Source organism: Halichoerus grypus, chromosome X, assembly GCF_964656455.1.
Source record: "Halichoerus grypus chromosome X, mHalGry1.hap1.1, whole genome shotgun sequence".
In the NCBI taxonomy this organism is placed as follows: Eukaryota; Metazoa; Chordata; class Mammalia; order Carnivora; family Phocidae; genus Halichoerus; species Halichoerus grypus.
The window spans coordinates 112,398,158-112,414,864 of NC_135727.1; the positions used below are offsets into that span (position 1 = coordinate 112,398,158).

Here is a 16,707-nt window from a genome sequence, read left to right on the forward strand (position 1 = left end):
CGGGCGGCCCGCACCCGACCCGGCCTGGCCGCCCCCCACCATCTCCCGTGGGCCTCGGCCACCCCCCGGGCCCTCCCCGGAGACCTACCGCCTCTCCGCGCCTGTCTCGGCCGAGGCGCCTGCTCGAGTTGTTTGCAGGCCCTCAGACCCCCGCCCGCAGTAAATGTGTTTTCTTCATCCCTGTGGCTGGAGAAGATAAATTTAGCAGTCCCCGGCGTCCCCTGCCTTGGCTTAAAAAAAAAAAAAAAAAATCTTTGAAATAAAATGAAAATAGGCTTGCCAGTCTAAATGGGTGTGTGGGCACGAGGAGGGGGAGAAGGGTTATCTTACAGCTACTACCAAACTGTTTATTTTTTTTTTTAACAAGCATTCAGTCAGAGGACCTAACTGATTTTATTAGTTTGCAGGATACAAAGATGAGAAAAAGGGTTACCTTTTCAGACTGGTTTCGCACATTGCAATGAACCGGAATTTTTAATGTATATTTTCTATATATCTGTATTTCAGAGTTTGGGAGCCTATGAAATTTTAAGTCTTGCGTAATTGTTTCATAAGTAATGAGTTTTTCACAGTCTTTAATATAGAGAGGTAGCAGAATTGAGTATGGATGTTTTTTACAAACTACTTAAACAAGCCTTTTAAAGTTTAAAAACACTTAGGAGAAAAAGAAAAATATGTATTTGATAAACAAGCATTTATCAACTCCAAAAATGCGTATTTGCGTTTCCATTAAATTTTTATGCTCTTTCCATACTGAACTTGGGACCCAAACTATGTTTACAACTTACTAGTTAAACGTTACGCATTGTAATCCTTACATTAATCCAGAACCTGACATGTTTTATTTCTTCAATTCACTAAATGTTAAAGAGATTTTTAAACAGTAAAGAACACAAAGGTTATAAAGCAAATAGCATACCGGTGAGAAGTCTCTTCAAATACAGAGGCCATGTATTTAGGGTCCTGTCATAACTTTTTAAAACTCCCAGAATGCAAGTTGTCCATTCCCTCAGACGTTTTACAGTTATAAAATGCTTTCAAGAAGGAAAAACAAAGGTATAATAACAAATCTCTGAGGACATACTGGATGGTAATTTTCCTCTCCAGGCTTTACCTTTGGTGTTTTTGCAAGAGATTAAATTTCCTTTCAAAAATGATGAATGACAACATGTCTTCAACATTTCTAGAAAATTGCATTAGGTTGTGATACAGACTATTCACAGAAAGGTAAATAAAACTAGTATTTGTTCAAGTAAAATATGGGAAATAGCTTGTGTGTGCACACTAATATAATTTCAAAAAAATGATAACCAGTGTTTTAAGTACTTTCCAAGGGCCTCCATTTAATGCTATGGTATGTCAAGAATGGGGCCTCATCACCATGTAGCTATAAGCAGCATGAATACAAAAACCTAATGTCAGCATTCTTGTTAGTTCTTCCATAATTACCATCAAATACTTCTAAGTACACCAGTATAATGCACTTCAGAAAAGAGTATCAAGGATCATAAATGAAAAAGATGTTTCCTCAATTTAAAAGTCCAGAAGTAGTTTAGGTCTTCAGACTTTTCAAGAGCCCTTTGCCATTACGTTTCATACATAAGAGACTATTAACTTTGTTAGGAAACAATGCCCTAGTTCTAGTCATTATATTAGATAAAACTTTATTGCAGTACAACAAATATTCTATAGATGATTGTACAGATGAGCTCAACTATAAGTTGTCAAAAAAGGGAAAGTAATTTGTACTTTAAATCCATTTATGGAAGGCCATAAACAACAGTGTATGATAAAAATCATTTCACTAGAAGTACACTCAATATAAAATACTCATGATAAAGGAACAAAGAAAGTATAAGCAGAGATCAGAAATTGTTCAATGTTATAATAATATACAAAACATAGTTTATGAAAATATTCACAGTAGGACCTGGAGGACACCTAAGATCAATGAAAGCATTTGTAACCAAGCAGTGAGTGATTAAGGACCTGACACCTTACACTTGAAGGACAGCCCATCTTGCATTGATACTTGTGTTCAATGTTTTGGTATTTGGGACCTATAGAATTCTGGGCACAGAGTAAAAAGATGTGGTGCTTGCCCTTGGGGAACTGCAAATAAGGAGGCTGTGTGTGGCAGAATAAAAACATTCTTAAGTGCTTTCATTTTCTCGCTTAAATAAGCACACAATAAAAGGAAATTTTATTTAGGTACATGGAGAGCAGAATATTTCAAAGGCATATGCTGTGAATACAAAATAGATGGTTTCAATACAGTCAAATGGCTTTTGGTTATGTGCTAAAATGTATTTGTTCCTTCAGAGCTGTTAATGTATATCAGATATTAAAAGCATCTACTCAAGGTTTTGACAGTGTTTTAATAACTTAACTAAAATCCCTGACATGTTTATAGGTCCTTGAGCCAGAAATAATACAAGGCCTTTCAATCACTTTTGCAGAGAAAGATTAGTCAGAAAAGAAGCTGTTAAAAAAAAAAAAAAGAAAAGAACAAGAAGAAAAGAAGCTGTTTATTTTCACTCCACATCACTGACTGATGGAAATCCAAATGGGAAACAGTAAATTACTGCCTTAGAAAATAGAGACCTTCTTGAATAAAGTTGTGGTAATTCATTATTTTATATCCCAAAGGTTGAAAAATATTCACTTTCCCCTAGAAAGGCCCTAGTTTTATTGAACTAAGCATGCCCTATAAAAATGAACCATTTATCTGATACTTGATACTTAAGTTATACTTATCTTAACATGAGCAAGTTGCATCATGTTGGAAGTCAGCTGGCTATAATTAATGTCAAGTAAGAATTTTTAATCTGAGCCTTTAAGCCACACACCCTCCCCAAGGGAAATAATTTTAAAATAAACAGTGACTGACAATTAGGTGATTTTCAAACTATTTTTTCACACAAGTCATTAGTTGAATAAGACATTGTTTAGTTCCTGAAAGTCACCAATAACCAAATTCTCATGGATTACAAATCACAGAACACAGCAAACAAATTAGCTCCACTAAAAAGGTGAAAATCGATATGTGAGGCCTAGAAACAATGACCTGTTGGTGCCCAGCCTGGGGCCTCTATATACAATTTTCCACTAAAGGAACCAGGGTTTCTGGAAGAAATGACTGATTCCTGGGCTGGAGCAGAAAAGTACATAGCAAACCAGGAATATCGCCTCATAACAGAAAGCAAGAAAAGAAAATGTCAAAGCTTACTAGGGGTTGTGTCAAAAGGTCTCAGGGACCAGTTTAAAGGCTCTAGTTGGCTAAAGATGAAAAAATTTGAATGTCGAAAGAATAACTGCTGTGGAATGAAACACATCAAGTATGTTTGTGAGTTTATAATGAGACTTTTAAAAATGATTGATTGCACACCTTTGTGAATATACCAGAGACTAGTGAATTGTACAATTTAAAAGAGTGAATTTTATAGCATGTGTATTATATTTTGAATTTTAAAAAATGATCACCTTTGCAGAATGGTAGAGAACCAACTCATTGTTCTGAAAACCAGTAAAGGGAAAGGTGAAGCACTGATCCTTTATGAACTGTTCCTCAGATTAAACAAATAGCTGATGAAGGGAATTTTCTTTTAATAATTCTACAAACACATGAATAAGACTTGATGGAATTAGAATAGAACCATTTTGCAACCCCAGGTGAATTAATGGATCTAAGCAATGATCAGCAATGGCTGCTAACCAGAGCGACAACTACACATATACCTCATGACAAAAGTACACAGAGTCATCAACTAAAAAAATTAAACCTTGGGACGCCTGGGTGGCTCAGTCGGTTAAGCATCTGCCTTCAGCTCAGGTCATGATCCCAGGGTCCTGGGATCAAGTACCGTGTCGGGCTCCTTGCTCAGCCAGGAGCCTGCTTCTCCCCCTGCTTGTGCTCTCTCTTTGTCTTTCTCTGTCTAATAAATAAATAAAATCTTTAAAAAAAAATCAAACCTGAACCTGATCAACTCTTTAGCTCTAACTGCCAATTTACAGGAAACACAGGGAACAGAGAAACATATCAATGAAATCACGGGGATGCAATCAACAAAACTCAGATGGTGGTAAACACTATAGGACCTGCTTTCTTCAACAAATAAACTATAGCATAAAATTTGAGGGGAAATCAATAGATAAGAAAAGACTTAAAAGATATTATTAATCAAATGCACTGTATGAACTTTATTTCGATCTTGATTCAAACAAACAAGTGTAAAAAAATGAGATAGAGAAATGTGAACATTGGATTGTTGTCAACATGAACTGGATATATACTGATATAAACAATTTATTGTTAATTTGGTTTAGGTGTAATGATGATTTGATTATATCTTAAAAAGAGTCTTTATCTTTTAGAGATACATTATCAAAATATTTACAGATAAAATGATATGCTACTGATGAAAGACCTATACTCTGAAAACTATAAAACACTGATAAAAGAAACTGAAGATGACACAAATGGAAAGATATATTGTACTTACGGATTGGAAGAATTAATATTGTTAAAATGTTGATACTACCCAAAGCAATCTACAGATTCAATGCACTCTCTATCAAAATACCAATAGCATTTTTCACAGAACTAGAACAAATAATCCTAAAATTTGTATGGAACCACAAAAGATCCTGAGTAGCCAAACCAATTCTGAGAAAGAAGAACAAAGCTGGAGGTATCATAATCCCAGATTTCAAACTGTACTACAAAGCTATAGTAATCAAAACAGTATGGTACTGGCACCAAAAAAAGACACATAGATCAATGCAACAGGTTAGAGAGCCCAGAAATAAACCCGGGCTTATATGGTCAATCAATCTAAGACAAAGGAGGCAAGCATATAAAATGGGGAAAAGACAATCTTTTCAATAAATGGTGTTGGGAAAACTGGACAGCTACATGGGAAAGAATGAAACTGGACCACTTTTTTATGCCATACACAAAAATAAACTCAAAATGGACCAAAGACCTAAATGTAAGACCTAAAACAATAAAACTCTTAAAAGAATATATAGGCAATAATCTCTTCAACATCAGCCTTAGCAACATATTTGTAAATATATCTTCTAAGGCAAGGGAAACAAAATAAAAAATAAACTATTGGGACTACAACAAAATAAAAAGATTTTTCACAGCAAAGGAAACCTTCAACAAAACAAAAAGGCATCAAAATGAATGGAAGAAGATATTTGCAAATGACATATCTGATAAAGGGTTAATATCCAAAATATATAAAGAACTTATATAACTCAACACCAAAAAAACAAACGATCCGACTAAAAATGGACAGAGGACCTGAACAGACATTTTCCCAAAGAAGACATATAGATAGCCAACAACCACATGAAAAGATGCTCCAAATCACTAATCATCAGGGAAATGCAAATCAAAACCACAATGAGATACCTTATATCTATTCAGCATGGCTAGTATCAAAAAGACAAAAAACAACAAATGTTGGCAAGTACGTGGAGAAAAGGGAACCCTTTTGTGCCCTGTTGGTGGGAATGTGAATTAGTGCAACCACTGTGACAGTTATGGAGGTTTCTCAAAAAATTAAAAATAGAAATGCCATATGATCCAGTAATACCACTTCTGGGTATTTACCTAAAGGAAAAAAAACACTAATTTGAAAAGATACATGCACCTCTATATTTATTGCAGCATTATTTATTTATTTAATTTTTTAAACATTTTACTTATTTATTTAAAGTAAGCTCTACACCCAATATGGGACTCAAACTCCTGACCCCAAGATCAAGAGTCACATGCTCCACTGACTGAGCCAGCCAGGAGCTCCTGCAACATTATTTATAACAGTCAAGATAGGGAAGCAACCTAAGTGTCTATTGAAATCAAAGTATAAAGAAAATTCAGGACATATATATCATCTATATATAGATGTAGGATGTAGGATATATATATATAATGGACTATTACTCAGCCATAAAAAAGAATGCGATCTTACCATTGTAGCAACATGGATGGGACCTAGAGGGTATTGTGTTAAGTGAAATAAGTCAGAGAAAAATAAATACCACATGATTTCACTTATAGGTGGAATCTAAAAAACAAAACAAATGAACAAACAAACAAAAAACATAGAGACTCCTAAATAACAGAGAACAAACTGGTAGTTGTCAGAGAGGAAGTGGGCAGGAGCATGGGCATAATAAGTGAAGGGGATTAAGAAGTAAAACTTCCAGTTATAAAATAAATAAGTCACAGAGATGAAAAATATAACACAGGGGATATAGTCAATAATACTGTAATAACATGGTAAGGTGACAGGTGGTGACTACACTTACTGTGGTGAGCATTTCGTAATGTATAGAATTGTTGAATCACTACGTTGTACATCTAAAACTAATGTAATACTGTATGTCAACTATACTTCAATAAAGAGAATGATATGCTATCAGAGATGGCCTTCAAAATAATAAGGGAGGTTGAGGGACGTACAGGGGTTGAGGGTGAAGTGGGTAGGGGATATAAATGAACCATAATTGGCCATGAAAGGACAAATGTTGACTCTGGGTACATTGGGGTTTGATGCATTATTCTCATTGTGTATATATTTGAAATTTTCCATAGCAAGTTTAAAAAACAAACAAAAATAAACATACAAAGAAAAAATCACCTTCACATTTCACAGAATCTTTGGAGTGGGGCAAGCATTACAGATATTCAATTGCCTCCCTTCTCACTTTTCTGTGGACCATATAACAGCACTTATTTTCAAAAGAATTAGCATAATTAAAAAATGAAATAAATAAAACTAGACCACTTATGATTAAGAAAACAGCAATGGGGCGCCTGGGTGGCTCAGTTGGTTAAGCAACTGCCTTCGGCTCAGGTCATGATCCTGGAGTCCCGGGATCGAGTCCCGCATCGGGCTCCCTGCTCAGCGAGGAGCCTGCTTCTCCCTCTGACCCTCCCCCCTCTCATGTACTCTCTCTCATTCTTGCTCTCTCAAATAAATAAATAAATCTTTAAAAAAAAAAGAAAACAGCAATGGTTTTCAAATTTGCAAGGGAATATCTTGCAAAAGATGCAGATTGCTGGCTCTCATTTCCTAGAAATTCTAATTTTTTTTTACACTTAAAATATGTATTTAATGTAAATATTAGTAAGATTGATTAAAATTAACACATACACAGGAAAATTATTAATGTGGGGGCTGAAAGAAATGGTGATTAGTTTTTCACCAAAAAGAATTGGTGATTTTCCACTGTAAACTTTAATGTTCTTTCTCTTGACTAAACGCTAGAAAATAACTATGGATAATTGGAGATTTACCTATGTCCCTGGTTACTAGCTACTCTTTTTTACTTTTTTAAAAAATTTTATTATGTTATGTTAATCACCATACATTACATCATTAGTTTTTGATGTAGTGTTCCATGATTCATTGTTTGTGTATAACACCCAGTGCTCCATTCAATACGTGCTCTCTTTAATACCCATCACCAGGCTAACCCATCCCCCCACCCCCTCCCCTCTAGAACCCTCAGTTTGTTTCTCAGAGTCCAAAGTCTCTCATGGTTCGTCTCCCCCTCCGATTTCCCCCCCTTCATTTTACCTTTTCCACTATCTTCTTTTTTTTAACATATAATGTATTATTTGTTTCAGAGGTACAGGTCTGTGATTCAACAGTCTTACACAATTCACAGCGCTCACCATAGCACATACCCTCCCCAATGTCTATCACCCAGCCATCCCATCCCTCCAACCCCCCACCACTCCAGCAACCCTCAGTTTGTTTCCTGAGATTAAGAATTCTTCATATCAGTGACATCATGTGATACATGTTTTTCTCTGATTGACTTATTTCGCTCAGCATAATACCCTCCAGTTCCATCCACATTGTTGCAAATGGCAAGATTTCATTCCTTTTGATGACTGCATAATATTCCATTGTGTATATATACCACATCTTCTTTATCCATTCATCTGTCGATGGACATCTTGCCTCTTTCCATAGTTTGGCTATTGTGGACATTGCTGCTATAAACATCGGGGTACACGTACCCCTTCAGATCACTACATTTGTATCTTTGGGGTAAATACCCAGTAGTGCAATTGCTGGATCGTATGGTAGCTCTATTTTCAACTTTTTGAGGAACCTCCATACTGTTTTCCAGAGTGGCTGCACCAGCTTGTATTCCCACCAACAGTGTAGGAGGGTTCCCCTTTCTCTGTATGCCTGCCACTATCTGTCGTTTCCTGACTTGTTAATTTTAGCCATTCTGACTGGTGTGAGGTGGTATCTCATTAAGGTTTTGATTTGGATTTCCCTGATGCCAAGTGATGTTGAGCACTTTTTCATGTGTCTGTTGGCTATTTGGATATCTTCTTCGGAAAAATGTCTGTTCGTGTCTTCTGCCCATTTCTTGATTGGATTATTTGTTCTTTGGGTGTTGAGTTTGATAAGTTCTTTATAGATTTTGGATACTACCCCTTTATCTGATATGTCATTTGCAAATATCTTCTCCCATTCTGTCGGTTGTCTTTTGGTTTTGTTGACTGTTTCTTTTGCTGTGCAAAAGCTTTTTATCTTGATGAAGTCCCAATAGTTCGTTTTTGCCCTTGCTTCCCTTGCCTTTGGCGATGTTTCTAGGAAGAAGCTGCTGCGGCTGAGGTCGAAGAGGTTGCTGCCTGTGTTCTCCTCTAGGATTTTGATGGACTCCTGTCTCACATTTAGGTCTTTCAACCATTTTGAGTCTATTTTTGTGTGTGGTGTAAGGAAATGGTCCAGTTTCATTCTTCCGCATGTGGCTGTCCAATTTTCCCAGCACCATTTGTTGAAGAGACTGTCTTTTTTCCATTGGACATTCTTTCCTGCTTTGTCAAAGATTAGTTGACCATAATCTTTAGTAGGGATAGAGCTAAGGGATCTGCAGTTTAACCAGGAGCCCAGGTGATACATAGACAACTGGGCCACACACCAATATACTTTAAAGAAACATTAGTACATCCTGGTAAATGCCTCTTTGCCCACATTTATAACAGTTTCTCTTGGAGTATAAAGAAGTAAAATTGCTGGATATGGCACATTTTCAATATTACTCTCCAAAATGACTATATGAATATATATTCCTTCCAGCAGAAGAAGAGAATTCCCAAATCCCCATTTCTTGGCTAACTCTTGATGTGCTCATACTTTTTAATTTTTGCCAAGAACATAACTACCTTACAGAATGATCTTTCAGTTAGCAACGTTTGCTAAAGCAGCTCTTGAAAAATCTGCCACATTTTGAACAAAGACTCCTTTTTAATGACATAATAACTTTCACCCCAAAATACATTAAATAAATATGCCAAAAGAAGTGATAATTCAACATTACAGTTTAAAGCAAAAATATCCTCACCAATTACAGAACGTAAGAATTCCTCGTCAGAGAATCTCATATGGAACAAATTTGAATTGTGCTCTATGTTTACATGAACCACAAATGTTTTTTGCTTATTTTTGCACACAGACATAAAGCAAATAGAAACAAACACCCCAAATTGAGAACAAAACAGGAAGGAGCAGCTGGCAGAAATGTGGAACGTTTCGTAATTCTTGAAAAGGTGAAGGAAGCAGAGGACACAGCAGGAATCTGAGTGAAATTAAGGTTTCAGTAAAGTGTGAATTGTGCGTGTAAGACTCCGGTGGCCGGCAGTGGAGTCCCCACTTTACGGTAATGACACTACGTTGAGGGAAAACTCACATGAAAATGAAGTCAGGGGAAGCCTGGGTGGCTCAGTCGGTTAAGCGACTGCCTTTGGCTCAGATCATGATTCCGGGGTCCTGAGATCGAACCCCGCATCGAGCTCCCTGCTCAGCAGGGAGCCTGCTTCTCCCTCTGCCCCTGCCCCGCTCATGCTCTCTCTCTCTCTCTCTCTCTCTCTCTGTCTCTCTCTCTGACAAATAAATAAACAGAATCTTGAAAAGAAAAGAAAACGAAGTCAGAAGTCGAGTCAGAGCATGCCATGATGAGGTCTGGTGAGGAGTCTGGGACGGTCTTCGCTGTAAAGAGTGACCCCGAGCGTAGCCAGAACCGCTGGATTCGGAATAAAAGGGTTACGGAGCCCTAAGCTGGGCTCTGGAGCAGAGCTTCTGGAACTTAACGGGCACACAACGCCCCCCCACCCCACTCCCGGGGTGGGGGGGTGCTGTGAACCTGCTCTTCTGCTGCAGCGGGGCCAGGACGGCCCGAGACTCTGCATTTCCAACCAGCTCCCGGGCCAGGCCTCTGCGCGGAGCAGCAGGGGTTCCCGGGATCCGTGGGCAGCGCGGCGGCTCCGCCCGCTGACTTTGCTCCCAGCCGGTGGCCGAGAAGCCACGCCTCACACGCACGCAGCTGCCCTAGAAGGACCGTGGGGCCGGGAAGGGGCAGGAACCCGTTGCCCGCGCCGCCCGGCTGGGGGCAGCCAGGGGCTCAGAGTCCTTCGCGGGGCCTCACGTGACCCAGGACGGTTGCGGGAAGAGCAGGGGGGCAACCGCTGGGGAGCTGAATACGGTCACCCGCGTCCACGCCCCCGGGGACTGAGCCTTCACAGGTGGAGGACAGAGACGGCCGACACGGAGATCGGACGACCAACACCGAGACGGACGGGTACTCGCTGTTCCTAGCCAAGATGCAGTCGTGAAAGATCTGGGAAAAGGTTTTCCTGAGCTCGAGGAACATCTCTATCTGCAGACTGAAAGCTCACCCCACCTGGGGGAAAATGACCTCCCTACACACCGGCACAGCTGGGCAACAATTTTTAACGCCGACTTTTCACCGCAGAAACCCCTGCAGTCCTTAAGACAGGAGGAAACCCATCATTTATTGAGGGCTCCCCTTGTGTTCTGCACCAGGTGCTTCCATGAATTCTCTCACCTGAAGCTCAGGGCATTGCAGTGAAGCCGTGGGGCCGGCCTTCAGGTTGACCGGATTCAGGAACTCCGTCGATTTGGTCTGGACGCCTCTGCTCTCCAGCTGCCTCAGCTCTCTTCCATCCCAGGCTGTAGCAGACAGGCTCCCTCCACGTGGGCACACGCAGCTCCGGGCTCACGTCATCGCAGCCCAGGCCCTCTGCAAGAAGGAGAGAGTCTCTCTTCTGGGGATAGCGGCCCCCAGCCTTCTTGTCCGGCTCCTCAGGATATGGAACCTCTGCCCTGTGAGCAAGCTGGAGCGGGAGTGATCGGGTCCCAGTAGTACAGCCTGCTGCACGTGCAGGAGAACTTCTGTCCCACAGTGGAGTCTGGACAGGGCTGGGACCTCCGATCCTCTGCCTTGAATCTGCCTGGATATAGCTTCTGCAACACAGAGTTGGGGTGATGAGAGATGCTGATGGCCTGCCCTTCCTGGAGTGAAACCATAGCCCTAGACTGGGAGCTGGGAGGAAATGGAGTCCCATCTCTTTGGTTGCATCTTACAGAAGTAGAGATTCCATCAGACTGAGCTGGGAAGTGGGAAGCAGTTTGTGGCTCAAATGTCACAGACTCCCATTTAAGTAACAAGTTCATTACTCTTACTAAGGTTTACCAGTAGATTTTCTTGGATAAATGTTTCTCTATTTGCTGTATGTTCCTAGGACAATCCCAGAGACTTTATTATTTTTTTTTTTATTTTTTAAAAAGATTTTATTTATTTATTTGAGAGAGAGAATGAGATAGAGCATGAGAAGGGGGAGGGTCAGAGGGAGAAGCAGACTCCCCGCTGAGCAGGGAGCCCGATGCGGGACTCGATCCCGGGACTCCAGGATCATGACCTGAGCCGAAGGCAGTTGCTTAACCAACTGAGCCACCCAGGCGCCCCCAGAGACTTTAAATGGTTGGGTTTTTTAAATAATTTTCACCAGTTAAATGGTTGTTTCACTGGGGAAAGTGTCTACCGACCTCACCCCACCATTTTGGAAGTCCATACTTCAAGTTTTGTTTTTTTTTTAAAGGTGAAAAATAAGTTTGTTTGATAGTATTATAAACTCATGATTCAAACATATTCCATGTGTTTCAATCCACTGCAATTATCCTATTGATGCTCAAATTATCCCAACTGTGACTAGGGAAAACTTCTTTAGGTTGGCTCCTAAGTCCTTTTGACATGATCCTAACAGTTGTTGACAGCTTTCTTGCTGTTAAAATACTGTGTACATTCTACTTGCTTCGGCAGTTACAAATACTGAAATTGGAATGATACAGAGATTAGCATGGTCCCTGTGCAAGGATGACACACAGATTCGTGAAGCGTTCCATATTTTTACATACCATAGATTTCACTCATGTGTAAAACTTAAGAAACGAAACAAATGAACAAGGGAAAAAAAGAGACAAGGCAAAAAAACAGCCTTTTAACTACAGAGAACACACTGATGGTTACTAGAGGGGAGGTGGGTGGGGAGATGGGTAAAATAGGTGAAGGGGATTAAGAGTACACTTATCTTGATGAGTACTCAGTAATGTACAGAATTGTTGAATCACTATATTGTACACCTGAAACTAATATAACACTACGTTAACTACACTGGAATTAAAATAATACATACATACATACATACATACTGTATATATTACCCACAGAATGCTTTTGAAAAACAGAAAGGTCACACTTACCAGTACCAAAAGGAGTATATATGGCTTCCAAAGAAATGAAGATAAAAGCAAACACTCAAAAGGGAAAAACAGATTAAAAAATCATAAAACAAATTTAAAAAATAAGGAAACATTAAAGATAGAATAAAAAGGGATGCCTGGGTGGCACAGCCAGTTAAGCATCTGACTCTTGGTTTTGGCTCAGGTGGTGATCTCAGGGTCATGAGATCGAGCTCCAAGTTGGCTTCGTGCTCAGCATGGAGTCTGCTTGAGATTCTCTCTGCCCCTCCTGCTCACGCTCTCTTTTTCTCTCAAATAAATAAATCTTTTTTTAAAAAAGATAGCATAAAAATATGACATGAATAATAAAAAATGTATTAGTCATCATAATAAATATATTGGAATCTACCCCCCTATTAAAAATTAAGATTCAAAAAGAAAACAAGATTCACAGGGGTGCCTGGCTGGCTCAGTTGGTAGAGCATGTGACTCTTGATCTCAGGGTTGTAAGTTCAAGCCCCACATGGGTTGTAGAGATTACTTAAAAATAAAATCTTAAAAAAAAAAAGACAAAAATAAATAAAAATTAGGATTCACAAATTGGATTAAGAATTCTATTTTATGTTATTTAAATGAAACAAAATGAAACAAAAAGATTAATGTAAAGGATGGGGAAATATAAAGGAAATGCAAATGAAGAGAAATCAAAGATGAAAATACTTACATTAGTACAATTTGACATTTAAAAAATGACACTTTAATTTATAAAGCCAAAATATGAAGAAGGATAGAATATCACTTAATAATACAATTAATAAGTGTTGTTTAATAGCTTCCTGGAAAGAAACATGTATTGAATACTAGATAATATACTGGTTTTTTTTCCTAGTGTCATGTAGCATTTACAAAAACTGAATATATAGCTGTACTAACAGTGGCATGTAAGCAGGGTTCAAATCCTAAAGAAGACTCACAGGACCCAAAATGACATGGCTTACAAATGTACAGTTTATTATAGGGAAAGGACATGCTATAGCAACAGCACAAAAGTCAGAATATACATCACAGTGTATGATTCATAGCAGGGGTCTGGAGAGGCCAGGCAGGCTCCTATTGTCCTCTTCTTCTGGTCCTAGTGATGTTCTGTACTCATATCTTCCCTGCCCCAAGCCTCGAATCAGCCATTTCTTTAAGGAGCACTGGTTCCATTTATTGGAGAATGGTATTTAGGAACAAAGATCTGGGTGCTAGGTGTGCTCATTGCTGCTGGGGTAGCACTGCTTCTAGAACATTTCAGAAGCCAGAGCCAGAAAATATATCTAAGTATACTACCCTAGTACGTATCTATGTACATATCTATATGTACATATCTATATTTCTGTATGTATCTACCAACTAGAGTACATTTATGTACAGTTCTTTTTATTGTTAGCCTTATAATATCGAGTCAAAACACCAGTTTTTCTTTTTTTAAATTGAAGTATAATTGACATACATTTTATTAGTTACAGGTGTACAACATAATGATTCAATATTTGTATATACTGCAAAATGATCACCCCATTAAGTCCAGTTAACATCTGCCACCATATACACATTTCTTGCAATGAGAACTTTAAAGACTTCCTCTCTTAGCAACATTCAAATATGCAATATAGTATTATTAACTATAGTCGTCACCATGCTGTACATTACATGCCCATGACTTATTTATTTTATAACTGGAAGTTTGCACCTTTTTAAAAAAATATTTTATTTATTTGAAAGAGAGAGAGCACAAGTGGGGGAATGGCAGAGGGAAAGGAGAAGTAGGCTCCCCGCTGACCAGGGAGCCCGACGCAGGGCCTGATCTCAGGGCCTCGAGATCATGACCTGAGCTGAAGGCAGATGCTTTAACCAAATGAGCCACCCAGGCGCCCGGAAGTTTGCACCTTTTGACTCCCTTCATCCATTTTGCCCACACCTCACCCCTCTCCTCTGGCAACCACCAATCTATTCTCTGTGTCCATAAACTTAAAAACAGTTTTTCAAAGTTATTTAACATTCCCCCCTACCCTCTTCAGCAAAGTTATACCATACAGTTTTAATACCATTAGATTCTTTTGTCACATGCTGCATTCCATCCCAGGATCACTGACAATCAGATGGATTTTTAAAAATTTGCGAACAGTAAAGTTCATTCTTGGTGGTGTAACATTCTATGGGGTTTTTTTTAAGATTTTTTAAATTTATTTGACAGAGAGAGACACAGCAAGAGAGGGAACACAAGCAGGGGGAGTGGAAGAGGGAGAAGCAGGCTTCCCGCTGAGCAGGTAGCCCGATGCAGGGCTCGACCCCAGGACCCTGGGATCATGACCCGAGCCGAAGGAAGATGCCCAACCACTGAGCCACCCAGGCGCCCCCATTCTATGGGTTTTTGGCAACTGTAGAGTCATATATATCTACCCCACCCTTGTACAGCCCATTATATACTCAACCTTTCCCTCTCCCACAATCCCTGGCAACCACTGCTCTGCTTTCCATCCTGTGGTAGGCTGAATAATGACCTGAAAAAATATGCAAGTCCTAATCCCTCCAACCTGTGAATGTTACATCACATGGTAAAAGAGACTTTGCAGATGTGATTAAGAATTTCGCCATGGGGAGATTATCCTGGATTATCCAGGTGAGTCCTAAATGTAATTACAAAGGTCCTTAAAGGAGAGCAGCAAGACAGTCAAAGGAGGTAGTAGGAGACATGAGGATGGAAGCAAGAGGTTGGAGTGAGGTGAGGAAGGAGTCACAAGCTACGTAATACAGGCAGCCTCCAGAAGGCAGAAAAGTTATGGAAATGAATCCTCTCTTGGAGCCTCCAAAAGGAACCAGTCCTACAGCCCCTTGACTTTAGCCTAGTGAAACTGATTTTTTACTTCAGGCCTCCAGAACTGTAAGAGACTAAATTTGTGTGGTTGTAAGCAACCAAGTTTGTGGTAACTTTTTATAGCAGCAGTGGGAAACTAATACATCTCCCTATAGTTTTGCCTTTTGCACAATGTCTTATGAATGGCACTATACAATACTTCGGGGTCCTAGAATCTGGCTTCCTTCACTTGGCAAAATGTATTTACAATTCATCCATGTTTATGTTATATATATTGTACCACTAAGAAATAAGATTCATTCATGTCAAGTGAATCAGTAGATCTTTCCTTCTTATCACTGACTAGTACTCCACTGTATGCATGTGCCAGTTTGTTATCCATTCACATGTTGAAGGACATCTGGTAGTTTCTTTTTTTTTTTTTTTAAAGATTTTATTTATTTATTTGAGAGAGAGAGAGAGAGAGCACATGAGAGGGGGAGGGCCAGAGGGAGAAGCAGACTCCCCGCTGAGCAGGGAGCCCGATGCGGGACTCGATCCTGGGACTCCAGGATCATGACCTGAGCTGAAGGCAGTCGCTTAACCAACTGAGCCACCCAGGCGCCCCCATCTGGTAGTTTCTGATGAATAAAGCTGCCAGAAACATTTGCATACAAGTTTGTGTGTGCACATAAATTTTCCTTAGCTATTAAAGAAAACTCATAGGTATTCATAGCTTTTAGGACATGGAGATGGCAATTTAAATATCATTACCAGGGAAACACATTATTAAGTAATACAAACAAAAAGAATTACAGGCTTTTTAAGGCCAAAGTTACGTTCACAGAACAAGCCAGAAGTTTTGAGTTCCAGATGTCTTACAAGACCCCTTTGTTAGTAATAACATTTTCAAGGACATACTAAGAAACCAGAAAATCATCTTATTCTGTTGCTGGGATTTCTTATACTGGCAGTTAGGACAGCCTGTGGTTTCCCAGACCAAATGCTAAAATTCCATTATTTAGAACCGAAAGAAATAAAGACAGATCTCGGAAGATTAAAACTTACTATGGAAAGGAAAAGGGCAAAATAGAACTATAAACAATTGGAATATTACCATGGAATGTTATCCATCCTACAGTGTGAACAGCAAAAACTGACAATATCTGAATTTCTGATTTATTATATTGGCAACCCATTTACCTCTAGTCCTTAGTACTGTTGCCACGAAACTTTTCAAATAATTTCATGAAGTCATTAAAACTTACCTGTTTTTTCCAACAGATG

The 16,707-nt window shown here is 39.3% G+C and overlaps 1 protein-coding gene and 1 non-coding gene across 3 annotated transcripts in view; one reads left to right on the top strand and one right to left on the bottom strand.

Annotated features, from left to right (window-relative positions):
• The window catches only part of ZFX (zinc finger protein X-linked), a 70,492-nt gene extending 53,785 nt beyond the window's left edge, over positions 1–16,707 (bottom strand). The window contains exon 1 of one of the 2 annotated variants that reach the window (XM_078064464.1): positions 16,689–16,707. The gene's annotated coding sequence lies outside the window, so the exon portion shown is untranslated. Of the gene's footprint in view, positions 1–88; positions 220–16,688 lie in introns of those variants that run through there. The other variant, XM_078064463.1, reaches the window with a different exon arrangement.
• On the top strand, positions 12,149–12,251 carry LOC118538169 (U6 spliceosomal RNA). The gene has a single exon (XR_004918477.1). It is a non-coding gene; the product is annotated as a U6 spliceosomal RNA (small nuclear RNA).